Source organism: Macrobrachium nipponense, chromosome 21 (genome assembly GCF_015104395.2).
Source record: "Macrobrachium nipponense isolate FS-2020 chromosome 21, ASM1510439v2, whole genome shotgun sequence".
NCBI lineage: Eukaryota > Metazoa > Arthropoda > Malacostraca > Decapoda > Palaemonidae > Macrobrachium > Macrobrachium nipponense.
Genome location: NC_087212.1, coordinates 1,200,896 through 1,213,399, shown reverse-complemented (window position 1 = coordinate 1,213,399; position 12,504 = coordinate 1,200,896).

The following is a 12,504-nucleotide window of genomic DNA, read 5'->3' as shown; positions in this document are numbered from 1 at the left end:
GGAGAAAGAAAGAAAGGAAGGAAGGAAGAAAGGAAGGATGTCTTAGATATCAGTTGACAAAGCCGCTTGCTAACGTTGTCATACGCATTATCATTTAACGGCGAGAGGTTCGTTCAGCTGGTCGACCCGAAGCGGACAAAGAACAGCCTGGTCCGACTTTGATATTCCTTTAACGATTCGTTAACGAAACGGTCGATGCAAAGAGGAAAGACGAAACACTTGTGAGTGAAGGGGGGGGGGGGGGGGGAGAACTGAGGAAACACGTATGGGATAGCGGAAAATCCCTCTGGAAGAGGAGAGAGAGAGAGAGAGAGAGAGAGAGAGAGGAGAGAGAATATGTAGAGGAATAACCCATCTTGATTCCCATTTACATTCTCCCTCCCCCTCCCTCCCCCCTCCCCCCACCCCCTCCCCCTCCCCCCTCCCCCGATATTTTCAACAGAACGCAAATACGAACCTTTCGCTTGGGTGGGTTTCAAATGTGTTTATATATATATATATATATATAATATACGTATATATATATATATATATATATATATATATATATATATATATATATATATATATATATATATTCAGTTCTGATCATCTTAGGGATGAGGTTTCGACCCTGTAAATCAAACAGAAATACATGGTTATTGATGAGTCGTGTAGACATTGTCTTTCTCCCCCTGGAATCGAACCCAGGGTCGGATGATAGTAGGGCGAGAATCACTGGACTACGGGCGAGATTAATATATATATATATATATATAATATATATATATATATATATATCTATAACATATGCATACGCAAATACAATGGAAGTATGTATCATACATGCATACATAAATACATGCATACATCTTTCAGCATACGTTATTACTTACACGTATCTCACTGGTGGCAAGACCTTCCCCTCATTAGAAGCACGCGAAGTAGAAGAAATTTCCTAGCCTCTTCCCCCCCCCCCCTCCCCCCATTCTCTTTCCTTCCTGCGTCCATAGACATAGCTAACTCATCTTTAAGGCAAAGGATCTCCCCCAACCCCTTCTCTCTCTCTCTCTCTCTCTCTCTCTCTCTCTCTCTCTCTACGGGGAAAGCCATTCGCCCGGAACCTCTCCCCCCCCCCCCCCACTCCGAAATAAGTCTTGCTTCTCAGGGAAATAGAGAAAGTGTTCGGTAATGTTTCTCTGTAGTATTGCCTCGTCTCGCTTAAGTAAGTGTATGTTTATATAGTAGTGCTTCTTTCACTGTATCATTATATTGACAAATATCCTTAGACATTGAGTGTTAGGGTTGAGTAGCCCGTTTCCTTTTTATTTTATTTATTTTCCCTAGTTTACTTTTCATCTTATCACTTTTATCTGGTCAAATATCTTACGACACGCTGGCAATCCATTGATACATTGTCTAATCTCAACTATATCACTATATTGCCAGACCTTAAGGCATGTGGTTTGAAATGTTTTTTAATCCATGTAATTTATTTAGTATTATTGTCAGAAGGGCAATTTTTTTCTATAGTCAAAGTATATACCATACAATATATATCATCATATATATATATGTACCATTTTGTGTATTTCACCTTATAAGTCATATGACACTGGTTTGGACACACAAATGTATATATATATATATTAGTATTATAGTAAAGTATATATATATATATATATATATATATATACATATATATATATATATATATATAATATATATATATATATACTATATATATATATATATATGATAATATATATAATATATTCTAATAAAAGGACCCATAAAAACACCAAAATGTAGAGAGAAAAGTACTATATTTCAGAGAATGCTGTCTCTCTTCAGGTATATGAATGAGAGACAGCAGTCTCGATAGTACTTTTTCTCTCTACATTTTGGTTTGTAGGCTCCTTTTATTAGATGGAATTCTGTTTTGTACAGAACATTACCAGTCATATAATATATATATATATATATATGTATATGTATATATTTTACATATATAGTATATATATTGTTTATTGATTTATTTATACATGTGCTGTGTATCATACATACATACATACTATATATATATATCCTATATATATATATACATATAGGTATAGATATATATATATATAAATATATATATATGAATATATGAAGCATCCTCTAACGTATTAAAAATCAGGTGCCGGCCCCACCCTCTCTCTCTCTCTCTCTCTCTCTCTCTCTCTCTCTCTCTCAAAGCAATTGGCGATCGGTAGTTTGTCTCTTTCCACGCCCCTGTGGTGTTACCTCCGGTCTCTTAGGCAAAGTAAAACACACGAGAAGTTTGGGACCAAGTTTGTGTGTGGAAACTTTCGACTGTCTTAATGAATCGTTTTTACTTTGGGGGAAGGGGAAGGTGTGTTTTTTTTTTTTCAGCGGTCACATTTCGAGGCGCCAAGTTAGTTGCGGTAAAGGGAAACCTGTTTTGTATGTGTGTGTGTGTGTGTGTTTTCAAATTTCGGTAAACGTGAGGAGGTTAGGAAAGCTTTTTTTTTTTTTTTTTTTCATTTAGTTTTCATTTAAAAAGTTTTAAATAATGTAGATTTTATTTTTTGTCGACACTCTTATGTTTTTTCCTGGATACCTATGTATATACTATATGTATGTACATATGTAAAATTATATATATATATATATATATATATATATAATATATATATATATATATATATATATATATATATATATATATATATATATATATATCAAGTGAACTAATAGTTAGAGAGTTTGCAATAAAAAACTGTAGATAATAATATAAGCAATAATTCCGATAACATTGCAATAAAAATATAGATAATAATATATGAGTAATAATTGTAACATTTTATTGACATTCATGACGACAGAGGTTCCTGCGTGCAACACGATTTTATTTTCAACTGGAATGAAATGGAATACAAAATTTAGATTTATCATCTTAATGGAAACAACACTGCAGTCTCATCTGTCAGTCTCGCCTGGGGGAGTGTGAACCCCTTCCTATTTTTAAGGTCTTGGTTGAGCGGTCCTGATGATTTTTTGCTGTAGCACACGAGGGACAATTTGTACCAGAGTGAAAATACTTCGGAAAAACTTTGCAAGCGAATTAAAAAAAACTGGTATTTTAGAAAAATAGGCAATAATATTAAAATTTGATGGAAAGCATTGCAAATGTATTAAAAAGAAAAGAAGTGATTGAATCTTTTTTTTTTTATATTAATAGAAACAATTAAATAATAAAGTATGAGCCTCCTTTTCTTTTTTTGGAGAAAAATGCCAAATAGGAATTAAAAAGAAAGTGAGTGATATTGGAAAAATTCGCTTTGATAAATAGAATATGATGGAATGCATTGGAAATTAGTAAAAGAAATAATGTGAGTGGTTAATAAAAAACAATGGACATTTTAGAATACGCAATGGTATTAGAAATATGATTCGGAAGCTTTGCATATAAATTCAGAAGAAAGTGGATTTGAAAAACAGACGATGCATTTAGAGCTTAGTTTATTTGATGTTGAAAGATATAAATTTTATTTATTGTTCTGGAAAATATTCCAAAACTATTGTGTTGGATTTATTTGAGAGTTTGAGAACGAGAAAGATAATCTTACACACACACACAAACCACAGACAGACAAAAATAAACACAATACAATACATAACTGTGGTATGTACGTATATACATTTCCGACATCAACGATCGGGATCGAAACCAGGATTTTCATAGCCTTTGGGTAGTTTAGTTGGCGAGTTAGAAATTTATCTCTGTTCCACACGGGGTCTTACACTGTGTTGACATAATTATTCCATTATTATGAAACAGCACACACACTTATGTAGTTATATATATATATATAATAGATATATTATACATTAGTATATATATAGACATAAAAGTATATATAGATAATATATATAAATATAGATATATATATATATAATATATATATATAGTGCCTTTCTTTAATGACGGTGGTTTTAATTTTGGCCTGGTCAATTCAAAACTGGAATTGAGTAAAAGAAAGTCCCTGTTATGGAATTTCAGATCATTGTTTGAAATTTGGAAAATTGCACAAAGCGATCCTTATGCGCAGGCGCGTGGGTATAACGTATAATGGAAAGCCAATGATTCAGACAGGCGCACCCACCCTCACCACCCAACCTTTTGTCAACACAGCGCATTGGAAGACGAACAAACATGGGGCGGAGGAGAAGAGAGAGAGAGAGAGAGGGTTGTATAAGGAAGCTGTTTGTCGCAGGATTACGGAGCGTGTTGGTCGTGAGTCGGGCGGGTGTTTGGCGAAGGTGTGTCAATAAATTGATAAAAATGATGGCAGAGTAGTGGGGGAAGCCGGCGGCCTCTGCGGCCCACGACGGCTTTCGTGGGTCAGGCCGATGTGTTTTCGGAAAGGGTGGGGGGAGCAGGGAAGTTAGTGGGGGGAAGGGGGAGGATTAGGAACGAAAATGAGGGGCGGAGGGAGGAAAGAAGAAGGATGTAGGGAGTATATGTAATATTATTAATAATATATTATGTATATATATATATATATATATTATATTATATATATAGATTATTACATATATATATATATATATATATATGCATGTCAGAAGTGTTAAAAAGAAATAAATCAAAACACACCGATCTTGTTTCAAAGAAATTAATTTCTGACTCACTCCGGGATCGAACCCCGGTCTCTCAAATGAGAGAGACGTGGGTTTGATCCTGATGTGTATATATTTCTATTTATGTGTGAGTTGTGTTTGGTTTGTGTGTATTTTTATGTATTTACGTGTATTCTTGCTTGTCTATAATGCATAATTTATCATGGTGGTAAGCCCAGATTTTGTTTCCGTAAATTACCGCAATCCTTATGTAATGGTAGTTTGTTTAATCTCGGTTTGTTTACCCATTTCATAGTATAAGGTAAGTGGCCTTATAATGTCAATATACCTATGTTTCATTTCATGGAAATTGGTTAAGTCCTTTATATTGCATTAGGAGTACAGTGGTATTAAAAATTAAATTCTTGCTTGCTTGCTTTATACAGTGGTGATGTCTTTGATAATTTTATTTTTTATTTTTTTTATGTAGAAAGCGGGCCCCCCTCCTCTCTCTCTCTCCTCTCTCTCTCTCTCATTGCTATCTGTAGATTGCATCCAGGCTTATCTGTACTACCCAAATCGAATACTGTAGTTCGGACAACTAGATGACAATCATGTATAGTTTGCTGAAGGAGGATGTCTAATTAATTCCAAGCTTCAACATAACATATTATATAATTATATATATAGAATATATATATGATATATATATATATATATATATATATGTATATTATATAATAAATAAAAGATATATATAAACAGATATATATTACAATTATATATATATTATATATATCTATATATATATATAGTATACTATATAGAGGGAGAGGAGAGAGAGAGAGAGGAGAAGAGGAATAATATCCTTAAATTACTATAGAAAGGTTAATTAAGTTGAAACAGGGATTAGAGCAAGTACTTTCGTAGTAAATTCTACATTATCAAGTTCAAACTGAATACAAAATAAAAGTTGACAGGCCTTTATATACAAAATCAGAAAAGAGGGGGCGGGGTTACAGTAACCCCGCCCCCTCCTTCTGCTTTTGTATATAAAGGCCTGTAAACCATTTTATATTCAGTGTGAACTTGAAAATATTGGAATATTACCACGCGAAAGTACTTGTTCCAAGTCCCTGATCACATTATCGTTTTCTACCGTGGAATTAAGGAATTAAGGATTATTCAAACAAAACGTGTTCCTCGTGCGACATTGGATTATAACTGCATATGCGTTATATACCAGAGCGGGAGAGATGAGAGAAGAGACGAGAGAGAGGGAGAGAGATGAGAAGAGAGATACCGCGTACACGTCTCAGGGACGGCGAAATCGAGATATGAGAGGCACAGATCGATGATGTGTTCCTCCTCGCACGAAGATTGTTTGCCAAAGCGGCAAAGGATTGGCCCAGGCAATTGGAAGTGGATTACGGTGGTGGATTGAAATTGCCTTCTCATGCAAACTGCTTTATATATAAAACAGTTCGAGAAAGACAGAGCTGTGGAGAGGATTCCAGAGCTTGGCAGTAACCAGGGCCGCCCCCCCGACCCCCAAACTGGGTCGTATTTTGTCGTCGTTGAAGTCCAACGCCCCCTTTATTGGGATGGGGGTGGGGGGCGGTGGTAGGTGTGGTTGGTTGAATACGAAATTGAAAATTGAGGGATGGAAGGGTTAACGTGGGAAGGTTGATGATTTGTTTACCTTAGGAGCATAAGTTTATGTATTGTATTACACCACACACAACACACACACACACACAAACCCACACACCACACACACAATATAATTTATATATAATATATATATATATAATATATATATAGATAAGAATATATAGATATATATAATAAACTGAAATTCACGAAAGTTTGGGAAACGGGGATAAATGCCATTAAATAAAGGTATAAGCCGTTCCATATCTTTCCTTTATGGCTTATGTGTTTATATATATATACATCATTTAGATAAATTATATATATTATAAGTAATTATATATATTAGCCACTATATAAATAAAAGGTTGTATTGTTTTTAGTATAGTATAATAGTTTACATTTAAATACAATAATTTACATTTTCAAATTCAACAAAATTACGTATATATGTGTACGTCTGTATGTACTGCACATTCAACCCCCCATTTCATTAAAAAAATCCAGTTATTAAATAATACAACGTTTAGAATAAACGGTAACAGAGACCCTCCTGTGTCATATAAGCATACTATAGGCACCATTCTGTAAAGGTTGGGTCTGAGGGGCTTGGGGGGGGGGGGGTGGGGGGGGGGGGGGGGGGGAGAAAATACATTGGGTTTTCATTGACTACCGTTCGCTTTAAAACTTTATTCCGGCCTAAAGTTGCGTGTGAGTAACCGTGTTGTTCCCAGATAAACGCCGGCAGAATTTGTTGTCCGGAATTTCTCTAGAATTTTTTGGGAATTTATTTTTATAGATGGGAATCGGTGTCAGTCATTCGCTCGTCGAGTTTGATAGCTGTTATGTTTGTTTAAGGGTGGAATGTCTTTCTGAAATTACATGTTTCTCTCTCTCTCTCTCCTTATCTATTCTCTTCTCTCCTGGGCTAACTGCCTTGTGGGATGAATAATCGAGGTTATGAATAACTATTCTGACTATTAAAGAGGTCATGTCTTAATAATATATTAAAACATTACACACACACACCACACACACACACACACACCACACACCACAAATATAGATATATATTATCATATATAGATATATAATAACTAATTAACTTTTCACTTCCACAATTGTTCTATGCATTATTAATAATTTAACTAACAACAGGAACTTTTTGGAAAATGGATGGTTAGATATAGTTTTTTTATATGTACTGTTAGAATATTTATAAGATAATTAGATATATATATATATTATACGAGATATTATATATATGATATATTATATATAGATAAATATATATATTATATATATGTTATGTATATATAATAGATATATAATATATAATATATATCATATATATATATATATTATAATATATATATATATATATATACTATATATATATATATAATATATTAATATAATATAATCCGATAGAGTTTAGAGCAAACTATTTTTTACGAAGGTGGTTGAACTAATGATAGGAGAGGGGGCCCCTTTAAAAATTTCAGCCCAGCGTGGGTAAGGGGGTTGTGGGGGCAGGGGGAGGGGTGGATGGGCTGGTACAGCCGAACTTTGCTCTCTACCACCGTTTCCCAGACCCCTGTTTCTTACGGAGGCAATTTTCTCCCTCTCTTCATTACACAGTTTAAGCCTCCCTCCCTTGTTGCTTGTCTTCCTTTTATTTTGAAGTTTGGGATTTATATATATATATGATATATTCTATATATTAAATATATAATATATATATATATATATATATAATACGTATATCATAATATATTATATATAATACTATAATATATATATATATATATAATATATTATATAAATATATTATATATTAGTTATATATATTTTATTACATACAACATTATATTAAAACAAAACAATACAACTAGCAATTAAGCATCCGTGTCGTTAGCATAAATTATATTTTTGTGTATGTCAGCTTGTCTTTAATGTATAATCATTTCTGTGCAACTTTCACAAAAAATACCAAAAAAAAAGAAAAAAAAAAACGAAAAACCAAGTCATCAGGCACAGGCAGGAGTTTGTCAACGCTTCTTGACATTTAATTGCCAGCCAAAATGCACAGTTTGTCCGTTTTTATCCCCGACTTGCGAGTTGTCGGAAATTAACAAATGTCGCCCGGAGATCGAAAGTATTAGGAAAAAAAAAAAAAAAAAATTTCGCGATGGTACAGAAAAACTGAGGAAATTGCAGAGGGTTGCTTTCGAGGTTTCGGTTTTTTAATAGATATAATATATATTAATATATATATATGTATCAATTAGAGATATATATGTAATTATTTGATAGAGATACTAAGAGTAGATATATATATAAAGATATAGATATATAATTACATAGATAATAGAAGAGTTACAGATGATAGATAGAGATTACATTAATAAGTAATTACATATAATATATCTAGATAGATATAGATTTAGTAGAATATAATATACAAATTAAATTTTTGAGCGTAGATTTAGATTTTTTACCTATAGATATTAGATTATAGATACAATATAATAGAGATAGAGAGATATATATGATATAGAGAATAATTAATAATTAGAGATAATAGTATAGAGCGTTTAAGTATATGATAAGATAAGGTTTTTTAATAATTTTATATATATATATATATTATTATATATATATATATGTATATATGTGTGTACTATATATATATATATAATATATTATAGATAATATATATATATATTAATTATATATATTATATATATAAAGAAGAGATAGGAAGCAAGAGAGAGGGTAGGGAGCACCAAAACTGTAAAACAATGACCAACCCCTTGCAAATAAATACTGTCGTGTGCTTACAAATAACTCGTGCAGATACTGCTGCAGTGTTTGGCAGCTCTGCTCCCTCTCTCCACACTTCGGGGGAAACAGTTTATATTTGTTATTGAATGTCTCACTGTTTACGGCGTATTTAGAGCTTAATGTGGGTGACGAATTGCGGGTAAAACTTTATGAAATATTTCGTAACTTTTATATGAATCTACGAAGAGGGTAAACATATTTTTGCCTCGACCTTCTCATCAACATACTTGTTGGCGAATGTTTAGTTCTGTGATCTAGTTAAAAACCATTAATTATCTTACTATTATTGTTAGTTATTATTGGAATGGGTATCGTTAGGTCGGTTATTTATAACGTCTTTGTGAGAACTGAATTATTATTATTATTATTTAGTTAAATTATTTGATATTATTATTCATTATTATTATTAGATTATTATTATTAACTAAGAGCTACGTTATATATGTTTGACGGGTTGGGTTTACATTTGCGATTTTAGAATAACTGGACGTCGGGTTAAAAAGTAAAAAGTGGCATTATTGGAACCTCAAAAAGTTCTTCAAGCGAAGATGCAATTGGCATTGCTATCACAGAGTAATTAATTCATTTGTTAACTGATTTTTTTCTCTTTTATAGTCTTTTGGGAAACAAAAACATCTTATTTCTGTTATTTCCAATACTACTCATTTTCAAAATGGGACGCCATAATAGTCTTTGGAGGTTTGAATTTCAAGTGGGATAATGGGCCCTGTGGCTGGCTTGTTCCAATACGGAATACAGTTAATTAAATAATAAGAATAATAATAAAATAATAATAATAATAATAATAATAACTAATAAAAATAATATTCTTTGGAAGACTTCGAATTACCAAGGTCATTGTCTCCCTGTGAGACCTGTTTCATACACTAGGGTTTTAAAAAAATAATATGTTAATAATACAACAACAATTCTTTTCAGTCCAAGGACGTATACCATCCAATCTCAGAGGAGGGGAAAAAGTTCATAGGGATGGCAATTTCCACCCCGAGTGAGGAAATTGTCAACAATTCACTTCAGTTCGAGACAACGACGTATAATACGGAAGAATGCTTTGGTGACATTCGTAATGGAGATGAAGTGTTATTGATGTAACCCTTGGGGCTATTTGTATTTCATCCCTGGAGCTTGTCGGTAACGAAGTAGTTCGTAAACTATTCCGTTAGACTTCGAAGGAGTATTTTGTGTATGTGTGTGTGTGTGTGTGTTTGTTTGTTTGGTAAGGAAGACTAAACAGCAAAGATATTGAAGTGAATAATGGTAGATGTCTTGAAGGAGTCCTTGCATTGCATCTACTGCTCAGCTTCTTCTACTGCTAGCATCAACGACCATTACACTATAGTTGTTAAACGTGATGTTAGATGACGTCATTCGTAACATGTTGCCAACCTATCTAAGTGTATTTTGGAAATGTTTTTATTCGGGAAACTTGAATAACAAGGCGTGTTCCGACCTCCTACTTACTAGAGGGGCGTGCCAAAATCTACGGTCAGATAGAGCGTTGTTTCACCAACGAAAATTAAAATAAATACGTCATATCTTATTAGAAATAACTGTCCTGTATTGTTAAACATCAACAACTACAAAGTAATTTATAGGCTTACTCCCCGAGTAATCAAAAAGGGAAGGATGTTTTTAGGTGTTGTTGTTGCTATGGTCGATGGTCGATCAGGGTTGAGGGTTGAGTGGAAGGGAGAGAGGATGGCAGGTTGAGGGGAAGGGAGAGGGGAGGATTGGTTGTAGGGTGAGGTTCTGATTGGCAAAGATGTATGGCGTAGGTGTTGGGGGGTTGTGGGCAGGGGACGGGGAGAGGATGGTAGGAGGTGAAAAAAATTAGGAATGTCGTTTGTCGCAATCTTTTTGCTATTTGCAATTTCCTTCCTTTGGTGTTGGGGAGCAGGTTGTTTCATTATTCGATAAGGTTGTTTTGTTTTTTACGTCTCTCTCTCTCTCTCTCTCTCTCTCTCTCTCTCTCTACCAGATCACCCCCAACAACGGGCACCAATACTATTACAAAAATCCCTTTCACATCGCGTTTAATCTTCCCCTAATTAATGACAGCTAAGCAGGAAACGAATTCCCGGGAATGGATTCTCATCGCTCGTGACATAAATGTATTCCGAAATGGCCCTTTTAGCGTTCAGAGTCCCCCCGAAAGCAGTGAAAAGAACAAATGAACTGCTATGTGCATAATAATGAAAGACGCTCTATGCAAATGAGGGATAATGATCTCCGCTGATCGTCGCTGATAGTCGTTCTGAGTTATATTTATTGGGCGGATTTAGCAGGGGGAGGGGTAGGGTTGGGGGAGGGGTAGAGGGTTGTGTGTTTGTCGGGGTTTTGCGTCCTTTTATCTGCGTCCGTGAACGAATGGATTTGGAGAAGGACGGAAATTGAAAAGAAACATTTAAGAAAATGAAACAGGACTGAAAATGAATGAACTAAACTTAATGAATAAATAAATAGAAAATTAGAAACCGTCGTGCACATAAACCCACACACACACACACACACGCACGCACACACACACATACATATATATATATATATATATATATATATATATATATATACATACACACACACACACCACACACATATATATATATATATATATATATATATATATATATATATATTATATATATAAGATATAAAAGTATATATACTGTGTGTTTATATATTCCAAACCTTTGATTCGTATATCTGCTTAAAAGCTGGAATTCCATTCCAGTTTACGGTATCCGGTTGGAATTTGGACGCTGGAATTCATACATGAATTTGCACTAAACAAGAAACTCGCTTATTCCGGCCCACGCCTTTACGCACTCGAGAGCGCGCGCGCTCGCGCACGTGGGAAGGAAGGACAGAGCGCTGAGATTTGACAGGGCGGAGATTTACGCTGAGTGAGAATTTAGTTTATCTATATATATATATATATATATATATATATATATATATATATATACATATGCATATACTATATATACATATATATGTCTATATACATATATGTGTATGGTGTGTATGTTTTCGAAAGACAGCCAGCGAGTTATTTGAGAATTTGAATTTGTGTAAATTATGTTTCCTCATACTTTCAGCATTTAAATATGAATATATAGTATATATATATATATATATAGGAATATATATATATATATATATATATATATATATATATATATATATGAAAGATTTTAGAAGCAGAAGAAAATAAAAAGAATCCAAACCCACCCGTTTTTCTTTCAAGGTACGTCACGTTTTTTAGCAGACTGCCCCGATAAACCAAACTTCTAGGTAAAATGCAAGTGGCAGGGTTATTTCTAGAGAAAAAAAAGAAGAATATCAAAAGTTCTCGATGCAATTCTATCAGAAAAC